This window comes from Simochromis diagramma, unplaced genomic scaffold (assembly GCF_900408965.1).
Source record: "Simochromis diagramma unplaced genomic scaffold, fSimDia1.1 OVJJ01000487.1, whole genome shotgun sequence".
In the NCBI taxonomy this organism is placed as follows: Eukaryota; Metazoa; Chordata; class Actinopteri; order Cichliformes; family Cichlidae; genus Simochromis; species Simochromis diagramma.
Genome location: NW_024387305.1, coordinates 6,747,231 through 6,770,027, shown reverse-complemented (window position 1 = coordinate 6,770,027; position 22,797 = coordinate 6,747,231). Strand labels below are relative to the sequence as shown.

The window sequence follows — 22,797 nt, the reverse complement described above, 5'->3', positions numbered from 1 at the left end:
CTTTCGGGAGAAGTCTCTGCGTGTTTATTCCAGGGAAGAAGATTGCTGTCAAATGTTTTTTGGTAATCTGTGGGAAGCTTATGTTTTGCTTCCCAGTTTATGTTTCCCCAGCCAGATTGTCTACAACAACAACATTTTAATCAAAAATAACTGAGAGACAAAGTCGGGCAAAACTATTAGAATTTGTTCTCCAAATCTGCTTGAAAATATACATTTATGCATGTTAAAAGATTTTAAATGCGAACATGTTTGAATGTTTGCATGTCATGGAAAATGCCATCACATATTTTTTCTTCTACATTGTTACTGAAAAAGAAGTCTGAGCTGGGAATGAAAGAAAGAGAGGAAAAAAACATGTTTTGTTTTTCCATGTTTGTCCATGGAAGACAGCTGCAACAGCGGGGAAAAATAAAAACAGGAGACAAATCAAAATAAACCCTTAGCAACACTAAAAAAAATTGAGGCCAAATTCTACTTAATATTAAAATTTTTTTTAGACAACTACAAGTCATCTGCATAAAAAACAACTATCAGAATGGCTCAGAAGGTGAAATACTTACATGGCCAGAAGGGCAAAAACACAGAGTTATTTTCCTTCACCCTACCCTCTCAGTTTACAATGACTTGCACTGGGCCCACTTATTTTTGTGGCTGGACTCCGTCAATTGCCTGTGTCAGAGCAAGCACTTCATATCTCACCGTTTTGACAAGAATCCCTCTTTTGGCATATTAGTGGCAAGAGGCAGCAAAAATAAATTAGCTTTATGTGGAACACGTCTTTGCTCTCTGTTGGTCTTATTGAACGGAAAAAAAGAAAAAGAACAATACTCTTTCACTGTGCTCTCTTCTCAATCATCTTCTATTTTTCCTTGCAGTGGACTGACAGATTGTAGGCTACAGCTTAAGTGCATTTGTACCCCGCAGCCGAAGTGCCTGTTCTCAGCTATTGTGTCCTCATATTTTTCCTTCCCCACACATGCTTTTGTCTTCTCTTTTGTTATCTGATTGGTTCCTGGACCTCGCCACCCCTCATCTACGGTAAGTGCAAGACTGTTCTTAGACTGAGTATCTGTACATTTGTGTTCCTTTTGGTACTGTTTCGTGAAAGCAGAAATAGTGTGACTATTGATCTACATTTGAAAGTTGTTCTATTTTTACTAGTAAACAAAAATCAATACCACAAAGTGCCTCAAATGCATTTCTGTCCTAATGGCCTGTGTGTTCTCATGTGAGTGTGAAGGGGTACGACTTGAACGTCACGTTCAGCAGTCCCGTCAACACTGACTCATGTGCACTGAGTGTACATGTCTGTTAATACACCTTTCTTTCGCCAAATAAAGATTCCTTATTCCTTCAAGAGCAATCTAAAATCATCGGGGAAAAGATTCAGCAACATGCTGGTAAAAGTCAAGAGTCACAAAATGCACAAAAACTCTATGAATATTGTTTACAATATTCATAATAGCTAAAATAAAGTAACAATCATCTTCTTAGAATCTTTTCTGACACGTTAACCTGCAACATATTGATGAAAGGTAGTGTGAGCTAAAGAGTATCCTTTGAATGTTAATAATCTTATTTTTTTTGCTAAGGTTTAGTCACCTTAAAATTGCATTTTTGCTCTTTGCTGATGATGCACTCCTTTTGGTGCCATCAAACAGAGGTTTCCATGGTGACTTTAGTTTTTACCTGAGATCACAGTCTTTTCATACTAATAATAATGGATTGCATTTATATAGCGCTTTTCAGGAACCCTCAAAGCACTTTACAATACCACTATTCATTCACTCTCACATTCATACACTGGTGGAGGCAGCTACAGTTGTAGCCCTGGGGCAGACTGACAGAAGCGAGGCTGCCATATTTCGCCATCGGCCCCTCTGGCCAACACCAGTAGGCGGTAGGTAAGGTGTCTTGCCCAAGGACACAACGACCGAGACTGTCCGAGCCGGGGCTCGAACCGGCAACCTTCCAATTACAAGACGAACACCCAACTCTTGAGCCATGATTGCCCCAGTGATATTTTATTAAGAATTTTCCACCACCTAACTATGAAAACAATCCTGTTAAGTAACTGAGATGAAATTACTCATCTATAATATATGTTACGTCTAACGTGACACGAATCCAGTGGATTGGTTTTTTTGACTAATAAATTGTGGACTTATACTTTATAGTTCAATCTTCCAATTTTTACAAGACGTTTTCCCCTTTTTCCCACAACTTCTAATAGAGCTGCAGCTTTTTACTGGTTTTGTTTCACTTTATCTTCACTTCAAGTTCAATAAAATATTATGACAAAATGAAGACCTTGGATAGCTGTAAGCGGCTTCCCTTCCATTTCAGTTCAGGCTATATTATGTAATAATTTCTCCAGATTGAAATATTTTCATTTCACTCGGTGTGTGTGTGTGTGTGTGTGTTTGTGTGTGTGTGTGTGTGTGTGTGTGTGTGTGTGCTCCCACACGACTGTGTGGTCCAGCGAGTCAGGGGGTTTGGGTACAGCCAATTGCAAGATTGTATTTAGCTGTGTCTCAGCTTTTTAGTTGAGCTGAATATTTATCCAGCTGTGCTCCCATCAACTGCCACAGTTTCTGATCGTTAGTAGAGTCAAAGAGACCACATCCAGCCATAAGTTGATAGTGTACATGCATGCATGTCTGCCCATCTAAAGTACGCTGCTTGGCATTATTTTAATTGCCTCCCATGTGACAAAATTCGAAAGTATTGGTTTGCTGGGTATTCTTTACTCTCAGTTTGAGATACTGGATTGATTCTACAAAATATCTGCAACATAGTATTAAAACAGAACAGAACATGAAAATGAGAAAGTTATCAATGCACTAATTAAATTCAAGTGAACTGGCAAACTTCCCCTGACAGTCATTTGTGATTATAATTCATATTTATGATGAATTGGAGAAAACGGAAGGATTCTGAAGGCTCGGTGTCGCATGAACACTTATGGAATTAGATCATTAAGCTTTAATTTGTGTGGCTCTGTTAATGAGCCGCGGTTTTCCTCTTTAGAATTTGAATAACAATTATAGGATGGATGGCCATAAATGCTTGTAGAAGAATCAATGTTTTTCAGATGATGACATCGATTTACTGTAGTCATCACACGACTTTCTTTCTAGGACAATCATAAGATTTTATTTTGATTTTCTTATTCAACAATTTGGTTTTCTGCAATGAAATTTGGTGCCGATGATCTGAACATTTTCCTCTTATTGCGAATTTTCTCTAACATGCGAGAACAAGAAGAAGTCCTTTTTTTCTTTAGGTGAACTGTTACCTCCAACTCAGTTTTAAAATATGAGAAAAGCTGATTGTCATGGTAAATTAATCTTGCAGTCAATATGTTAGAATTATAACAGATAACAGATACCGGTAATGATTGGTTGGCAGGAACAGGTAGACTTAAATGCATGACACCAGAGGCAGTATTAAAATTGAAAAAGAAAAACTCTACTTGAGGCAAAAACTGTTCGGTACACGGGTTATTAGTTGAACCATGCAAGCACAACCAGAGGGAGAAGGCAGAAGAAAAAAAAAATCAAAGACAGACAATGTCAGGCTCACAGGAAGCCTTGCACATGGAGGAAACTGTTGTAATGCTCAACACATGATACAAAGACAATCTGACATAGAGACAGGGGGAGACATACACAAGGGGGAAGGATAATTTGGCAGTGGTGGAACATAATAGGGTGGCGCACAGTCACAACATAAGGAAACACACAAGGGCAGAAAGTGGAGGATCTGACACAGAGTTGAGCTAAATACACAAAATAAAACAGGAAGTGGTAAAAGAACAAGATATAACTTGGAACAGACCTCAAAGTAGCAGGACATGAAATTAATGGGTTTTTCTGAAATGCATCACGCAGGAGATCAGCTATTTTGTTATGCACCAGTACAGTAGCAATCCTTAGGAAATGTCTGTCCGGATATAGTGGAGTATGCAAATGAGATGCTCAATTAAACATATCTGCAAGCTTCAGGAATGTGAAAGAGAAAGCCCATCATGCTATACGTGTAAAAGCATATTAACCATATTTATAAATATGTCAGTAAACAAGTGTAAAAATCTCTCATTTAGGAGGGACGTGTTCTTGATTAAAATATTTTCCATTTAGAAATGAAGCACATGTCTTTCGTCTACAACATGGGCGCTATAAGCAGCACTGGATCAGACGCTGCCTGAGACTGATCCAGTGTGTGGGTGCAACAGCTCGTATTGCATTCTACTATAGAGACATATCAGTGACATTTATAGTACTTTTTGGTTTGTATTGCAGAGATAACAATCATTTTCACAGGAAACATAGGTGAACTCACACCCTAACCTGGTGGGAAAATGATACATATCATTTTGATGGCAGGTTTTGAATAAAAACAGCAGACAGTGACACTAGACTTTTCCGTCTCCTATAATATCATATATTACTGAATCCTGCTTCCATGCTGGGTAACGTTTAGATTTAAGTCGAGAAACATTTCAAATGGTGATGAATCGCTCTGGAGTATAACAGTTCCGGTGCAGATGGAGAGAGACAGTGAATAAAGCAGAGGAGAGACAGAGGAAAACAGCAAAAAGAACAAGGGGATTCTCAGATGCAGGTGTATTTATAGCTGGAAAAGGAGATTCGCACACGCACGCACACACACACACACACACACACACACACACACACACACACACACACACACACACACACACACACACACACACACACACACACACACACACACACTGGAGGCTATCCTAGTCCTACTGTTAAATAATGCAGCTGCTTTGTGATCTGAGGGACTCCTATTATATTAAGTGTGTGTGTATGTGTGTGTGCTGGTAAGCTTATACATGTACATGTGTCAGTGGAAGACACAAACCCTCCACAGCACTGCTCTTTACTTTCTGTTCGTGTGTGTGTGTGTGTGCACTCTGTTTTCTGACAATAATTATTTTATACAAGTTTGCTGCTCGCATCACCGTTTCTGTTTTGCATTTACTGCTGTGTGTTTATGTACATGTTTTGCCAATTGTCTGTAATTATCTGCGCCCCTTTATGTGCCTCTCCTGGTTGTATTTGTATTAGAAAAGTGTTTTTGAAGTCTTCTGCCACTAAACTTGTGAGGCCTCTTGTGTCCAATTAGGCAGCTTGTTTAAGCCGCCGTCGTCGCATGGTTCCCTCTCTTGGCATCCGTCTTCTCCTTCATCCCTGCATCCCACCGTCCCTTCATCTGTCCATCCTGCAGTCTGAGAATAAGAGAAGGAAATAAATGAATGTCAGTCATATTGTGTCACAATAACTGTATGTTTTGGTCCCTCTGAAGGATGTGCCTCAGGTTATAGCATGCAAACTGTTGGATCCTAGACATGACTATGGCTGGTTGGACCATAATACATTGCTGCAGAGCCAACCACCCACACATGCACACTTTTTGCCCTTTTTTGCTTTGCCCTGACATTTGAGAGAATGACAGAAGGACAAAAAGAGAGGAGGAGAGGCCAGAGTGAGAGAAGGCATCAGATTCTCTGCTTACCTTCTTAACTAGGCAGCGGATCTGTCTCCAGGAGAAGGCGCGACACTGATAGCAGGTTGGGTCCCTGCCAGCTGGCAGGGGTGCACACACCAACACACACACACACACACAAAATGCCCTGTTCCTTCTCCTAGGGTGTGCTGAGACATTTTTTGACCTTGGTAGGGGCAGCACACTGTACAGCCCTAACAAGGCCACAAACATACACAGCCACCTGTTCTCATGTAGAAAGTGTTCCATGTCAGAGAGCTGCTATGAATTCAGCATGACTGTATGTGTCTTAATGGGCATTAAGGGAATGGAATGAGTATAAAATCATCCACAATTCTCTTCTTCACCGCTGAGATAAACAAGTGAAGGATTTGGTTTCTGCGTGTGTACTTAAATGTTTGAGCATGTCTAAAATGCTAATTGATTCTGCTATGCAGCCACATTAACGAAGCAAAATGTTATGCAGGGATATTTGTGTAATTACAGGTGTTTAAGTTTTTCAGCTGGATTAATTCTTCCGAGCTCATGACATTTATGTTCTTCACATAGATTTACATACACACAAAGTCACTTGGATGGCAAACTGTAGGAAATGTGCATTTCTATCTGGGTTTGAGACCAACATAGACGGAACGTGTGTTTTCTGAGCTTTCTGCCAAACAGATGTTCATCAGCATTTCAGAGTGTTCCCGTGAAGCCATTAGACTACATTACCAAGAACACACTAATTACGAAGGTGCATGGGGATATGGGGGAAAGCAGGCAAAACACACACAATAATTCACACATGCAGTAACGCGCATTCTGACAAATATGGCACCATCACACCTGTTGAATAAAAAAAACCCAAAAGTGGCATTAAAAACAAACATTGCAATTTTAAAATCCAATAAAATCAGATGATACGTACCTACTAAATACAAAACAGATGCACATATATAAAACAAATATTTTATAGCAGGTTAATAGATTTTTCATTACTTCTTTATGTTTTATATGTATTTTATGAGCATGGTTCTGTTCAATATTTATGGATCCTCCCACTGTTCATGTCGCTCATTTACTTGCTGTATTTTATCATTAATATTATAATGTCACAGGCTGGCAGTATCAGTATCCTTCCTCCTTCCCTCTTTCCTTTTTGCACTTGCTATCTTCTTAATCTCTTACCCTTCTCATGTAGGTGAATCTTCCAGCTCCGGTGAGGCCTGTCAGGAGGTGGGGCTCTCAGTCAGCGCCTGGCCGGGCCTCCAACTGCGCACCTGTTTTCCATTAGCTCACAAGCCTCCTATCCATTTAACAGCAAGTTCATTCACCCACTCTTCATCAGCTTGCACTGATGCTTAAGTGGTAAACGTCAGGCTCTAGTTTAGTGTCTTTCATATGCTTACTTAATCACTATACTTGCCTCGTTCCCTTATCTCCTCTCTAGCTCTCTCTTTCGGTGCCTATATTCCCCCAGCTGGTTTTGACGCTTGGTGCTTTCAGGGTTTCTCCTCGGAATCCCTCTGATTTGCAATACCCACTCTAAATCGTTTCCTCACTCTCCAACCTCACGTCTACTTGGCGCCATAGATATTGGCTTTATATAAGCTGCTCTGACTTTGATGTTGCGAGTTCTTCATAAATTATTTTTTGCTTTAACATTCAGTTGTCATAAATTACTTTGGAACATAATGATATATTATATTATAATATTATGATATAGTGTATTTTACTGGGCTTGTTGTGAAATGTTTATGTTTAGTATCCCAAAATGTATCCTATATGTGTGCTGTACAGCACATTTCAGTAGATTTTGCAATAGTAATAATTTTTTCTAGGTTTTTGTGGTGCTTATTAGCTTTAAATTACGTACTTTCACTAAGGGGTGGCATCCCATGATTGTTTGATTTTTATTGACTTCAACTGATGGGCAGTGTATAGCATTTAAATTTATCTTGGTCCCCTAATACATTAAAAATGAGCATACATGCCATATAATCATATATGCTTAACATGTAATAGTGTACATCTGTCATACATACTTGGACTTCCCACACATCTAATCTAATTATTTTGACACTGCAGACTTCATTTTAAACTCAAGGTAAAGAATTTTGTACCCAATGGAACTCGAGTCTTACTGTGTGAAAAAGTGTTAGCTACTTAAACTAAAATACCTAAAAAAATTAAAGGAACTCGTTTTAATCCGGGTATAGAAACAAGTCATTAAAACTTCTGGGGTACTGATTAGGGCTGTTAAATAGGTGAGGGGGTTGTTAATCGGTTTCTGCTGCTTTGGCGTTGTGCTACTGGTAGCATGAGGAACAGAGATTGCACAGGTAGGACCCCTCCAAGATGACACAGCAATTTGTTCCATTGCCAGAAGGTTTGCATTGTCTCCCAACACAGTCTCAAGAGCATGGAGGAGATTCCAGAGATTGGCAGTTACTCTATGAGAGCTGGACATGGCTGTAGAAAGTCCATAACCCATCAGCGAGACTGGTATCTGCTCTTTTGTGCAAGGAGGAACAGGATGAGAACTGCCAGACCTACAAGATGACCTCCAGCAGGCTACTGGTGTGAAAGTCTCAAGCCAAGCAATCAAAAACAGACTTAATGAGGGTGGCCTGAGGGCCCAGCGTCCTCTAGTGAGCCCTTCGCTCACTTCCTGGTGCAGTGGAGTCATTTAGAATACCAGAATTGGCAAGTCCAGCACAGGCCCTGGAGTGGCTGTGGAGCACATAATACTGCCTATAACATTGTTCAGCATGACCAATTTGTTGGTAGCCAATTTGGTGGTGGTCAGTGATTGTCTGGGGAAGCATATTCATGGAGAGACACACAGAGCTGTACAGATTAGGCAATGGCACTGAATGCCATTAGCCTACGCTATTTTGATTTCCATTAAACAATGTGGCATGCCTTAATTCCCCAGTCCATATAAATATAGATATCCAGCATGACTTTTTTTTTTCATTTTTGAGAAAGAAAGTGTTCCTTTCATTTTTTGAGCAGTATATGTTGTGTCATGATCTTTAAACAGGAGCAAAGCCAATAAATAGTTCTATTCCTGGTGCCATAATTATACAGTTTATTAAATGAAAATGACACTTAATCACATGCTTCATTAAAGGTAACTTTTTCAATGTAATTGCTTTTTTTTTTTAAAGGTATTGATAATTCTTGTTGTATATTATGATTGAATGCTCAATATACTTTATTGTAACCACTCACAATAACAAAAGGTCAGTAGAGTAATCCATAAACATGTAGTAGTTATTGTACACGTCTCCATGGCTGTTGTGGGAGTTATTTCAGCGGAACCTATTTTGATTCCTTTAAAAGACCTTTAGAGCATCAAATGTCTTTTTGAAGTTATAGTTCCTTTTCTCTTTTCTCCAAATTTGTCAAAAGCCACTAAATTATCATCTTTCCCAAGAGAGTAAGATCGTGTGCATTCCATACATAGGCTGTATATGGCACTGGACCTGGAGAACTACTTACACATGCAAGGTAGAGGTTGTTTGGGTGATCACATATATGAGATTCCCTCATCAGTCCTAACATTTTGTGCAGACACTAATTGGAGATATTTTGCCTGCTGTGCCTCGGTATGCCATTTTCATGCTCTCGCTGTGCTTGAAATGATCTCATTCATGACTGACACGCAAACAAATTCCTCATCATTGGTAGCCTCAGGTACATCTTAATTTGCATACCTTCCAATATGAAAGAAAATGTTGCTTTGAGTGAAAATTGTATCCAGCAGCTTACTTTGCCAATATGCCAAGCAGACACACTTCTGCATCTTTATTTCTGGGTTTAGACATTGACACAACGAGCAACACTTCTTCACTTCTACAACAGCCCACAATATCATTTTCAAATTGAATTAATTGGAGTGAGTGTATTATAGCTTCATTTGAGGGTCTAGTTGTAAGAAAACTTCCCAAGTGTGGACTACAAAAGAAAAGCTTACAGACGAATCTGGTTTCCCGTTTCTGTGGTGTACTCTCTAAGTGTGAAAATATAATATGCAGCAGCCCCAAATCTAAACTTGTTATCTGCTGTTCATTTAAAAAGAAAGAAAGAAAAGGAAATAATGATTGTACTAAATGCAGCTGCGACTCTGGAATATGAAATGTGACCATTTATTGATGGTGGTGTTGGTGGTTGTGATGGAAGGTGTGAAGAGTTTATCTGACCATTTCTTTAAGTTTCTACTACTAACAATCCAGCATTCCCACCTATTTTATGCAGCAACTGGCAAGGTGTTGTTGCAAAAAGAGGCAGAGTTTGAATTTCTCCCTTAAGCCCTGGTTTTTGATCATTTACACAAGCATTTCGGTTATTTTTTACATGAACAACCAAGTGAAACACTCTTAATGCCTTCCAGGAGAAACTGTCTAAAAAAATATGTGCTCTCATCTCCATATTTAAATGATTGTATCATCTTGTTTCTGTCTGTGACTGTTCAGAGAAACCATAAACTCCTTTTGCATATAAACTAGATTTTGTAGAGCATAACCTGGCCTTAAGCTTAAGTGCTTAAGTGGCTGAACCTTGTAACAAATGCTTATGTACAAAAGATACACAGCAACATTACCAGTCAGTGATGTTTCTGTCTACCTGTCTTGGTTTTAGCTTCATGTGTTCCTTTTTTAAAAAATTGCTAAACATTCCTGTAAAAGTTATATTCTGTCATGAACTATTAAAATGAGAAGCTCAAGAATAAAAAAACACGATAAATTAGTGAGATAAATATCAATTAACAACTTTTTTTTTCCTTTTCTGCAGATGTGATCCTAGTACCCTCACAGTGATTGATTCATTGTAAGCCTTAAGACCATTTGGGTCATACATACAATGTTACATTTTCTTAAAATTAAGCCTTCCATTTTTAGTAGTGGTGCACTGAGTGGTAGTGGTGTAGTAGTGGTGCATGAGACTCTTAAAATATATAATTAATCTTAACTGTATTTGCTTATTTTTAGAACCTTTAATCTGATGCTAGTGACGGTACAACCAAGGAAAAAATGGGTTTTCCCTGGATTGTATATCTTTTAGCATTGCTCTGCCTCATGAGGATTTGACTAAAGTATGATCCGATTTTGAGACTTCATAAAGATGGAGGGAGTTCAAGAGTTTTTGCAAGCTGATGAACAAAACCTTGAAAAAAAAATGGCAGTACTTGCATTTCACTATATGTGCAAACCTGCTATTCAACTTACCACTAATTAGTATTGTTACCTACAATTGCTATTGCCTTTCTTACAATCTTCACTAAATCTTGCATTATGGAAAGTGCAAACAGGAACCATTAACCACTATTTAATACCTTCAGTGCTGGTAATGTATTTTTGTTGTTGCTGTTGTTGTTTTTTGCAAAGCAAAGTATTAAGTTGTAGTTTCATATTCTTGATTATTTTTGTGCCTAGAGTATACATCTACAATAATAACAACTCAAACCAGCTCCTAACTGCACCCTTGTATTCATCGGAGTGCTGTTGGTCTCCTAACTAACTCATTAGGAAACTGAAAGCTCTCCGTGTGCCTTTATGTGTCATCTTCTGAAATTCAAACACATCTATGCTAGCCCGGTGATGGTCTGGCAACCTCTGGCAACCAGCTGGAATAGGCTCCAGGCTCTATTCAACCCTAGACTGATAAATTGTTTAAAAAAATGGATGGATGGATTTTTTGTTACACACAGTCAATTTAGCAAATATTGCAATCTTTTCTGTTAATTTCCATGAGGCCTGACCTTAAGAAACCCCAATTAAGGGAGAGACCGTCTATTAGTGTGCTGAGTGAAAGTGCACTGAAGTCAAATTTGGAAAATAGATTGTGTCTCTGGTTTGACAAGCTGTCCTTGGTCAACTGGCGTGAAGTTCAGATTTGGTCCCTGGATGTGACAGAAACTCAAAAGCTCCCACATTTGCAAGTAGTAAGCAAGAGTGAAATTAGGAGTGCAGATCTGCTGTCTTCCTCCGTGATCTGTGATCTGATAAGCTGATCTGAGAGAGAGAGAGAGAGGCAGAGAGGGTATCAGATGCCTCTCTCCTCCTCACCCATGCTCATCCACTGCTTGCGTTCCCTGCTTTCCCTCCACCCTTATCTCTATCCCTCCTCTTCTCTGTGCTGCACCCTTTCTTTCTCCATCGCTCACTTACTGGCACACTTTCTCGCTTACCTCCTCCTTTTCCTCTGTTTTCATCTCTCCCTGTTTCACCCAGCATCTGTCTAATTCAGTGGTTGGGCCTGTGGTTAGCAGCCGTATGGTTTTTATGATCACCCTCTGAGTACACAGTGACCTTGGACATTATTCACAGACAATAGATGGAGCTGTCCACACCGGGTAGCACTGCTACTGCTGTGGGCTGTTGTGTGCGTGTGCCTGTGCCAGATGTGTGTGTGTGTATGTGTTCGAGGCAGAGAGTGGGAGGGAGTCAGTAAGAGTGAGTGTACCAATTTTAATGTGAGCAGAGGAGAGACAATATGAATCAGAGAGACCACTGCTCCATTTCTGAAGGGTTAAGGAATGCAAAAGCGTGTGTGCGTGTGCGTGTTTGGTAAGCTGATAAAACATCTGGAGTTGTTTCCAAGTGTTGAATTAACATTTGGTAGCTGTTCACTTGATCTCCCAATGTGTGGTCCAAAATGATGCGGACGCAAGTGAAGGAGGGCATAATTAGACCGATAAACCAAATAAACCCATCAGAGAGATGCAAACAATTTTAGGAGTGGTTATTGAACAATCTCATGTATTTTTTAAAAAGAAAGAATGCACTCTGCCACCTCAGCAACATCAAAAGGCTTGTGAGACCACAGAAGACAAATAAAGTGGATTACCAATGAAAAACTGAAGAGTCAAGAACTCTTCAGGGGGTAGTGTCAATGTCAAAGTCTGCAGTCAAGAAACATCTACATGAATCTAAATTCAGAGTGTTGACAACAAGGTGCAAGCCATTGGTTGAGAATAGGACGCCCAGAATAAATTTAGAAGGAAAAATCTCTGCACAGTTCTTTGAACAGATGAAACCAAGATGAACCAAGGAAAGTGAGAGCTCATAATCCCTAAAATACCACAAGTTCAGTCAAACATTGTGGAGGCAATGCAATGGCAAGGGAATGTATTGAACCAGATCTGTAGAATTTATTGATGACATGACTGCTGATAGAAATACCAGACTGAAGTGCACAAGGCTATTCTCCAGTCAGATTGAGCTAAATGCTACAAAACTGCACAGTAGTCCGCAGTGCAAATGGATAATGCAAAAAGCAAATCCAAGAATTTCTCAAGGTTTCTCAAAGTAATGCAATATTCTTCAGTGGACAGGTATCAGCCCAGTAGAACATGTTTTTCTGTAACTGAATACAAATTGAAGGCAAAAAGCTCCACAAACAATCAACAACTGAAGGCCTTGCAGAGCATCTCATGAGAGGAAAAGCAGCATTCGGTGATGCCCATGGGTTCTTCGGACATCAGGCAGACATTCACTACCAAAGACCTTCTTTTTTTAGTTTTAGTAGTAATTCTGTCTGTAATTATCAACAGACAGACCTTGTGTTGGTTGTGGCCAAACAAATGTGCGTACCGGCAGAAATTCGCCATTGTTTATCCTCCTCACACAGTGAATTCACAGGCTAAGCTAATCTTGCGTTAGTGACATGCATTTCCCCTGAAGTACAGTGGAAACAGTTAAAGAAACAGACCAGGAGGGACTGTCAGCTTGCGTGGGCGCCATAAGTTATCTCCTATAACTTACTATAAACCTGGTGGATTTAGGGTCTCGGCTGTTTGTATAAAGAATGTGATAAATGAGCAGAAGAACTAAAAAGTATTCTGAGGGATCTACATTACCTTACTGGAATGAACCGAGGAACGGATAACCCCCCCCGGAGTGGATTTCTTTGTTTTCTGTTTTATGAATGAACTGAAGCAACTGCTGTGAAGCAAAATTATGGGCTGTGCGCACTGAATTTTCTGGTTGACTGGTGTGTTTGTTTGGCTTTTGTGATTGATGTGTTTGAATATATCATTTGGTGTTTTACAAATTGGATTGGATTGGTTTTCATTCAATGGTCAGGGTATTGGGTCTTAGCTGTGTTAACACAAACACACCCTTTGTGTGGTTTGCAAATTTGCTAAATTAACCTTATATGTCAGTAGAGAAACCTGGCTGACACTCCAGAAGAAAAACTTACCTGTTGAGCCTCCTTGGAAGCAAACTGTCAGAGCGCTTTCTATCTGACATTCACACACACTGATGGATGCATCGGGTCAGCCGATAGTCTTTGGTGGTGTCGAGGAATGCTTTTTGTTAAAGTTCAATTAGCTGGGCGGATTTCCATGAGATGACAGTAGAAGTTAAAAATGCAATTTGACTGGACTTCATTCTAAAAACCTACAACTGTATTATGTGTTAGTGGTTCCACCTCCCTGTCACGTTGAATAGGGCTGTGGAGGTGGAAGGATCCCTTCATATATGCCACATAGAGCTATGGTAGTCAACTGTCAGTGAACTGTTTAACTATTGATTCACCATTTTAACCATTCCTCTACTATTTTCACCTACTAATTTATTGGCAACCAGCTAACAATTCATTCAGTTTGTCCATCCATTGTGATAAATTAAAACTTCAGCTGTTTACCTATACTTTATCAACCACTTTGACTTTTTAAAAACTTTGATTCAAATATACAATTTAGTCACTGCATGGCATTACTCTGTTTTCATCATGCAATGACCAATTTTAGCTCTCTAGATTTACTTTTAAAAAACAGTAAAAGTTTTTGCCCTATGTTGTTCTGGCCTGCTAATCTTCCCATTTAACACCTGGATACTGTGGAATTGAACAAATTATTTTACTGCTACAATATAATCTACAGCATTAGCATTGCATTAACAATATAACAGATAGCTTTAAGACGGCCTTAAGATGTTTAAACATACAGGCACTATATTAACCTTTATTCCAGGTGCAGTTATAACTGTTTTTATACACACCCTGCAGTTTGTGCTTTTTAAAGAGTTGAAGCTCAGTCAGTTAATTGAGGGTCAGAAGCTTCGTCTGGCGCTAGGTCCAGACGATCTATTGTGCAAAGTGACTTAGAGCTATGGAAGGATTGCCTACACGCTTACAAGACATACATGCCATGTTATTCATTATTATCTTTTATTCGTTTATATCCTTTTTATTAAGCTTTGAGTAGTGGAATTTGATTAAAGCATTTATTCAATATATTCCGTGTATAGTTTCACTTAGATTGTTACATATATGAGAGTGGCTTCTGTCTGGTAAGAGGTTACGAGCTTTAGTTGGCGAGGTGAGAGGTGAGACAGAGTGCAATTGAGGTCGAGACACACACACACACATAGTAGGTAGACTCATTTTTAGGTAAGAGTTCAGACATATTTTGCTTGTAACTGCATTTTGTGCCTGCATAAGTGACAGTTTGTTGTAGGGCGTGTACTACAAAAATACCCCTAAGGGTATCTTATCCTCTTCCCTGGTTGGGAATCACAGACAGTAGTGCACAGTTTAGAAAATCTCAGTCTTGTCTTAACATGACAGCGTTCTCATACACGACACAACAACAGCAGTCCCTATGGCTCCATTTTCTTGAGTGGCTAACACTTTGTTACTGTGGGACTTTAATATGGCCTGCTTAATATTTGTCTGGGACCTTCTTTGTGTCTCTCTTTCCTCCTTCCTCTGCCTCTGCAGTGTAAGATATCGAATAAAAAAAATTAAAACAAGAAATGGTTTTCTGGGTTTGTCGAGGAAGAACTTAATTAGACTCCACACTACCCTGACCTCAACCCCATATAACATCGTTGGGATAAATTGGAATGCCAACTGTGAAGCAAACCTCAACATCTGACATCACTGTGTGACCTTAATGCCCGACCTATGCCCAATATCAGTATGCTCTTGTGGCTGGATGGGAGAGAATCATTGCTTCAAATTCCAAGCAAATACACATTTATTGTGGAGGAGAGAGAGAAAAAATCTAGACCTTGTTTACAGGGAGAGAAACATAGACAGTGCAGCTTTTTTAAAGTATATGTTTCAGGTATTTTGATTTGACTGGGAAAAAAAACTCTGAATGAGCAGAAAATAAATTAAGATGGACAATCGAAACATTAATGTCAGTAAAAACCACCCACTATTATATATGGCTCACAAGAGCTGAAATTAGCATTTTACACCAATAATTATGGAGATATTATTAACTGTGGGTGCCATTTTTACTAAGATAATTGCCTTATGAAACATTTGTCTTTCTTTAGATCCACACCTGGCAGTAAGAGGCAGTTTGTCCACCTCAGTGTATGGACACACATATATGCCACCAGTTTCACACACATACCTGCCTTGTTATAACACCAATCAGTCAACTGTCAGAGGCAGAGAGGGTTTATGGCAGCTTTATGGGAGGTGAAGCAGCACTTGGTAGTCCATTTGGCTGCCCATATAAATGACTCATGTATGTGTGTGCTTGTGTATGTGAGTGTCATGCCAAGTGACTATGTAGCTTACCACTAGGCAGTTGTGTGCGTGAACCACTTTTCACATAGCCATGCGCAACTCTGTGCTTGTCAGAGGGTGTATTCATGTGTGCGTGTGGAAGTTACACGTAAGTGCGCTTCCATAACCGCATGTTGTGAGGGCACATAACTGTCTGTTCTGTTGGGAAGCAGAGTAGATGAAGTGAACTGTGAGTCTGTCTCTGCACCATTTGAGGTGTAAGATACCAAGAAAGAGTTAGAGGCACAGAGAGCTTTGCAGAGGGGAAGAAGGGAGGAAGGGAGGGAGGGAAGGGGTGTTAAATATAGATAAGAATGAAAAGAGAAGAAAGGAAAAAAAATCTGACTTTTGAATCTTCCCTACATATTTTTCATCGTATTTCCTTTTTTGCCTGAAGGCAGCAGTGTTTTACAAATTGTTATCCTCCACCTCAGTTGGTCAAGGAGGCACCCCTGTAAATTTCCTCATCTTGATGAACTTTCTTCTTTGGATAGTCTGAGCCTGAGAAAACCAGCCTGTGTATATTGTGAATGATCAGATCACAAAAACATAACTGAATGTTTAAAACTAGAAGAGCTAATCTCAGTATTTACGTGCGACAGTAAATAGCTCCTGCTGTGTGTCTCTGTTGTTCTTCGAAACATAGTTTTTGTTGTTTAGCTTGACAGCCAATGCCACCATAATTATCATAGAAATCTTTCTGGAAACTGTTTTTGTCATTTCTGAGTTCATCTGAAGTGTAAAAGTGCAACCCTAACAGGCATTCTCCAACAAGAGTATTGTCTCTCTCGTGTATGTCTTCCCTGAAAAACTATTAATCGACAGTGTTCCCAGCTTCTCAGATCGCTCTCCTCAGACTATACTGAACAAATGCTGCAGCTGTGGATTCACTGCAGCACCGTCAAAGCCTTGAATTGTGGGATTTTAATCAAAAAGAAGAAAAATGCTTTTGACACCAGATTTTACACTCCATTGTGGAAACTTCTGAGGCCACCACAGAGTGCACAAATTTCCATTTTAGAATTCAGAAGCTCAAATTTCAGTAAACGGTAGAAGGTGAAAAGAGCACCAGGTACCAAATGGAAAGTTATCAGACAAAGCTTATGAAAAAGAAAAGCTTGGCTTTAAATCTACCTTACCTTTGATATTTTATGGAGAAACTCAGACGCATAAAAGTTTTCAGGAGATTTCATGAAGCCACTTACAGTTTTGTTTGGACACTGAGCTATAAGGCTTTTTTGTTTAAAGAACAAAGTATTTGGGAAACTTTTCACTCTGATAGTAGTTCATCTTCTTTTGTGTTTACAAAAACAAACAGCAAACCCAAGGGAACAAACCAGAAGCCGTTTATTAGCTTCAGCCATCGGCTATTTTGTCATTACTCTTTGTTTAGAAGTTTGGCATTCCCAAGCTGGATTCAACTTGAACCATTGTCATTCTTGTGGTGTCAGATGCTGCCATTTTTTCAGAGCCACTGGCATCTCACAGGGAAGCAGAAAGTGACCTTTGGTAGATTTTTGGCATAGATGGATTGACCTGACTGACCAATTGGTATTTCCTCTACATGGAAGGAAAGTCCAGGATTGTTATGGATTTTTATTGTTGCATCCTGTGTTCTGCATTTTCCGTTTGATATGGTTCATTACAGGTAGAGATGAAAAATACTGCATTTGTAATGTATATGACACTGAATCAGTTGAGTAGCTTGTCTGAACAAACTTTGGTCTTAGTCACACAGGCCTAAAGACCTGTTGGCAACCTCTGGTCCATAGGGAAAAAAATGATAGCCCCTTACCAGGTGTTGACTGGTTGCTAGGGGTTGCACTGTGAAATTGGCCGCAAAGACATTTCAGTGTCCAAAAACCTTTTTGTGATTGCATTGGTTGTCAGCAGATTGATATAGTTGCACATGGAAGACACTGGCTTATCTGCAAACGCTTGCTAACTAACCCATGAGCTTCAATGAAACTTGAAAAAGTGCAATGCAAAGTGAAAATGGAGACTGTTCTCTTTCAAAGTAAAAGTGTTGCTTTACAGCTGAAACCAACATGTTTCAACAAGTGGTATTTTTCTATGAAGGTCTAATGTTTCAGGTTTTCGTTGCACATTTCACCACTTGACAAGTGTTTGCAGATAAGATGGTGTCTTCCATTCAAATGATGTTTAACTTCATCAATCTGTCAGCAACTAACAGAAACACAAGAAAGTTGTTGGTGCAGCCTCCTGCAACAACTTACCAACCAGTTGAGGATACATTTTCCTCAAGTGACTGGTGGTTACCAGTGTGTGTGCTTACTTGTGTGCTGAAACAGCAAAAACTATACATGCCATCAAATCACTGATAACCAAAGTCTTAAGCATCACATTTTTATGGAAAGGCTAAAATTCTTTTAGTGACCTCTGTGTCCACTGAACTGCAACAACCAACCAGTTTCCACCGGAAGTTGTTGACTGCTATATTTAATTTTGTTAAAAATATAATTATGGATGTACAGCTCATTTATTGACAAATCACATTGTAAGTAAATCCCTCAGTTTTTACTTCTCTGCAGTGCAAATACAGACGTTCTTGGTCATGTGTCACAATAGGTAATGCAGGCACAAACAGGATAGACTGTTTGAAGACAATCCCCACAGATTTGCATTTGCATTTACATATGGTGGCAGAATGAGAATAAGCGGATGCAAAATAAACACAAAATCAAACAGAAATACTTGGTAAAATCTTAGACACAGCATCTTTTCCTTGTGCAGCAATAAAAGTAAGAAAAGAAAAAAAAAACATATTTTACTCCAATGAATCCTTGTAATCATTGCTGACTGTCTGATACTGACTGTTCCTGCTTTAAATTTATGTCCTTGAATTTGAAGGGCAGATATCTTTTGGGCTAGACAAGTACAATTCATATACTATATCTTTGGCACAAAATTGTCTGCAAACTGTTCCCAGTGTTCAAACTTTTAGTTATTTTCTTCAAACTTTATATTCGAAAGGACACAAAAGTCAATTATCTTATATTTGTACAGTACAAGGGTATTTGTTATGGTTTTAGCCTGAACAGAGAACTCAAACTCTCTGGACTGGTGTCTAACCCTGGCTAGCTATAGCCCACTATAGTGTATGACTCATTAGAAAGAATTGGTGTAAACTTGTGTCAACTGATCAGTGAGCTTTCTGCCCAATTAGAAGTGTAGAACAAGAAGCCAGCCAGCCCAAACTAAAGTTGACCCCTGAGGGGAGGGGAAAAAACATAGTGAGCTCTGCTTTTTTTTCTTTTCTTTTTTACCTTTTAAGCTGTGAGAGCAAACAAGATACAAAGTTGTTGATTGGTCAGAAGGAATCTCCAAGACAACCAGGTAGCGCAATGAAATTACAGCCTGTTCTGGTTGCTTTGTGAAGCATTGTTGGAACTGATGGGCAGAGCAATACAAAGGGAACAAAAAAACAGAGACAGGTCCCCTGTGGAGGCTTTGATGAGGTAGAAGTAAAGGCATTTTCTTTGTCTTTCTTTGCCTTTCCGTCTCCTAAATGGTTCCCTGGGTGGGCTCAGGAGTGTCGGAACTAAAAGTAGAGCAAAGAAATGCTCCTCATATCCAGAGAAGAGGTAAGGCAATAGGTGCCTTTTTCCAATCAGAAAAGAAAGTTTGCTGAAAGAACCTGATTTTACACACACATTGAGACCTTTTCACTGCTGAATACTCACGTGTATTTATTTAACAGTGTGATCATTTGTACTATAAGATACCTGTGTGGCTCTGGCTCACTCATAGCATAGGCCCTGATACACTTTTGAACTTGATTGCTCACCGTGAACAGCTGGTTTATAACAGTGCCAGCATTATAACAGGGCTCAAAGTGAACTGAATTAGGTTTGATCCACTCCTCTCCCCTGTAGCCATGGAGATTCAAATCCCAAAAAGATGTGGAATGGAGAAAAATGTCAATTGGGAACAATTTGTAGTAGTTCCAACCTGAAGCATTTTACCACCTGTGGCCCAGCGCTCCTTTTTGTGTTTCCTTTTGGCTCCAAAAGAAAAACAAGGTTAGGCTTATTTTCTTTTCTGTTCTGTTTTTGACTTGTGTTTTGGGCTTTGGAGATGAAATACCTCGATATTTTAGTAGATACATGTTTTTTTCACTGAGGTTATAATTTTTAAGATTGTGATAAAATCAAACCAGACTGATAATATTTATGGTCATAATTTGATTGCCCCCTTTTTGTTACTAGAAATGAACAACACTGTGTACTTTGTATCAAATTAGACAAAATATGTTGCTCATTAGATGATAAGCATACTGTGGTGCTCTAATTGGGCACCTCACACCTAAAGTATGGCCTAATTACGAAGTGAATATCCCAAGTATCTTAGCCTTTGTAATAATGAGATGAAACACTGAGCTCAGAGAGCCTTAATTTAACAACAGGATCATTTGTTGCTCATTAGAAGAAAAGAGTGAGATGAATTTAAACCATCGTATGATGCTTTCAAGTTCCTCATACCTTGGTTGCTTTTTGGAGTACTGTGTGAGTTTATTGGACCTTTGCAGCACTACAGAAATCAACTTGATAGTTTTAGTTGCACAGATTCAATCTTTTGAATCTATTGTGTAAATAGCCAAATAGATATCATTTTTCATATTCACATAATGCATCGAAACAGAGAGCCTTTTTCTGAGCAGGAGTATTGGAGCCACAGGTGCTTCTGAAAAACCACTAACTGCTCATTTAGACTTTGTTTCTTTTTTTTTTTCTCATCACAGCAACTGCTCTGTCTTCTCCTCATCCGCTTGTTCGTCTGTTTCTTGGCCTCAGTAAACATTCTTACCTGTTTTTCTTTTATTCTCGTGCTCTTTTATCGTATTCATTTATTCACTCTGATCCATCATCCCTGGCAGGATGTGAGGAGCTCAGCTGGGGAGGAGCAGAAGCCATTTTCTCCAATGAGCCATTGCCATGCCAACGGCGAGGTAATTTTGCCTCTTCCTCTTGAATGCTGGGGGTAGTGCTCCACCTGGACAACGCGTGTGTGTGTGCGTTTGTGTGCAACTGTGTGATTATTAAACCCTGCACAAGATGATTGTAATTTGACAAATATTAACATCTGCTCATAAACAGAGGCCAGGTCACACTTTGTTATCATGGATGGGAGTGCAAGTGTGTGTGTGTGTGTGTGAGTGTTGTCTAATATTTAGATTAGGAATTATGAGGAAGAAACAGCGCCCAATCTGTGTGCTGAGATGTGATTATATTGTGAAATATGTATTCAGTGCATCCAACTCTTATAAGAACAGATGAACTGCTGTGTAGCTGCAGTATAGCTGCGAGCCAAGCTCCCAACACTGAGCTTTGGATCGTCCTTTTTATTTTGTCTTTCACTGTTCACCTTTATATGACCATATACACATAATCTGAAGTCATCTCAAGAATATTATTGGACACTTTATTATTGTGCATACTGCGCATTTATGACTATGAGAGTAAAGGGAAATTATCAATTTATTCATGCCTAGCCTAGTGTTATTTCAATTAACATTTAATTTTCATTTCATTCCATTTAACAGGAAAATTTGATAAAATGCACAACACAAGGAAAAGTTAGCAATGTGCCTTTTTTACTGCTTTGTTGGAGAATTACTATCTAGTTGGGGCTTTGCTGGTACTACTGTTGGTCAATTTTTCAGTATTCAAGGCAACAGTGGCTGCCACAGCTTCTGCAACATGCCATTTCATCTGTTTTAAGCTTAGTTGCATCGTTATGTCTTTTCAAAAGGACAGCGAGCCAAACCACACCTCCAGGTCCTGTAATTGCTGTTTGTGTACGAGTGCATATGCAGGAATCCCTTTAAGATGATCTGAAACTTAATGTAGTAGGAAATGTTTCCAGCTGACACATTGCCACATTTACTCAGCACGTGATCAGTGATTTCTGCTTCATAAAGACTGCAGAGTCTTCCCATAATTTTGTTTTACTTCATTGCATTTAGGAAAACTCTAATTACAGCAAACATTTCAAAGGGATCAGTCTGCTGTGCTCAGAATCTCTGGGAAGATTCTCAACACTGTGCGCTTCACCAAGCATGAAAATATACTTGTGGAGAAATGAGCGCATCATTTTCCATGTTACTAAAAAGATCATTAAATTCTGATTACACACTTAAAATGTACATATTTATATACTTTTTCTACAAAAAAGCAACATCAATTTTATTGGGGTTTTTTTTCAACACGCTTTCACTGATAACACAGGGAAATTCCCAGTTATAATAAATTTAGTCATATCGAATAATTCTTTGGATGTTTGGATCTACAATACTTACGTGAATAATAATCACATATATGGAGTCTACACAATTCGTGGAAAAGTCACTTTCATCTCTTAAAATAGACCTGGCTAATGATGGGTATGTTGGTGGGCCTGCAGGCACCCAGTGGAACAAGCTCAAGCAGTCAGTTAGTGTACGGGGCATGTGTGTAAGCATGTGTTCATGCATGTGTGTCTATCTGGGTGTGCAGGTGTTCTAGCGTATGCATGGTACACCTATTTTTGATCCTGTCATCCCTTTCCAAAACCACCCACAAGCCTCCCTAAAGGGTGGTGGGTTAAACACACAGTGAGCAACACACTCTAGCAGCACCGGGTGCACAGACATGCTGAAGACTTTCTCCAAAGGAGCAAACAGTTTACTCTCTTCAGATCCCAAAGCCATTCATCTTTGTGTGTATTTGTGTGCAC

General features: G+C 39.3%; 1 protein-coding gene across 1 annotated transcript in view; it reads left to right on the top strand.

The window, feature by feature from the left end:
• Positions 1-22,188, top strand: part of si:ch73-109d9.3 (zinc finger protein 880) — a 51,672-nt gene extending 29,484 nt beyond the window's left edge. The window contains exon 8 of the transcript XR_005692059.1: positions 20,960-22,188. The gene's annotated coding sequence lies outside the window, so the exon portion shown is untranslated. The remainder of the gene's footprint in view (positions 1-20,959) is intronic.
• The last annotated feature ends 609 nt before the right edge of the window (positions 22,189-22,797 follow it).